The sequence below is a fragment of the Leptosomus discolor genome, chromosome 1 (assembly GCF_034619465.1).
Source record: "Leptosomus discolor isolate bLepDis1 chromosome 1, bLepDis1.hap2, whole genome shotgun sequence".
In the NCBI taxonomy this organism is placed as follows: domain Eukaryota; kingdom Metazoa; phylum Chordata; class Aves; order Leptosomiformes; family Leptosomidae; genus Leptosomus; species Leptosomus discolor.
The window spans coordinates 210298978-210299856 of NC_141391.1; positions in this window are offsets into that span (position 1 = coordinate 210298978).

Sequence of the window (879 nt, forward strand, 5' to 3'; positions counted from 1 at the left end):
ATTTCTTATGAGACCTTGTGCAGCTAAACCAATATAATTTAACTGATTTGGAGAACAGTGTGAGTCTAATTATGGTACCAAAAAGCTCAGTGCACCTTACAAAACACACCTGGTAAATTGAGTAATTTCAGGACGGGCTGGGCACCACTAGGCTCCAGGATGATCTCAATATCTGAGTTATGAAAAGCTACTGCAGATACATCAGCCACCTTGGTCACCAATGAGAAGCAGTTACACAGAGGTGGACAGTGAAATACCCATTTCTTAAATGATCTGTTATCTTCTATTACTACCTCTCAACATTATCCAGTGGATGGTCTGCACAGATTAAAGATACCCGCTAACTGTGCTAACTCCCCAGTCAATGGCAATATTATTTTTAAACCATTTTCACAAACGATGTATATAAGGTATTTTAGTCTAGACAGTTCTTTACCCTTGTATACTTTTTTCCCAGTGTCCTGACATTAACTGACTACAGACTTTGTGATGCTAACCTCTAATAACCCCAGTACTAGATTGAACTCTCAGTCTGTTTAGAGCAGGTTATATGGACCCTCATCACAAACTCAGGGAAGTCTGGGAAGTTTAGTTCAGCAGTCAGTGATTTATTTGGAAAGAACAGATTTAGTGAGTAAAGCAAAAAACGGTGTAAACATCTGTCACGGTCCACTCAGTGGACTCGTGATGGTTCGTTTGCTGTGAACTTGAAGGGCAAAATTAAGGCGACCACGCCAAAGGGGTTTGCTACAGGCAAAGGGTAAAACTTTATTGTTTGCCCGTAAAGCGGCATGCGCTAGGTAAAGATGGTGAAGGGAAAGGAGAAAGTAAAGTGAATAGAGGAAAGAGATCGATAGGTACCAGCACGGGTCCAAGGCA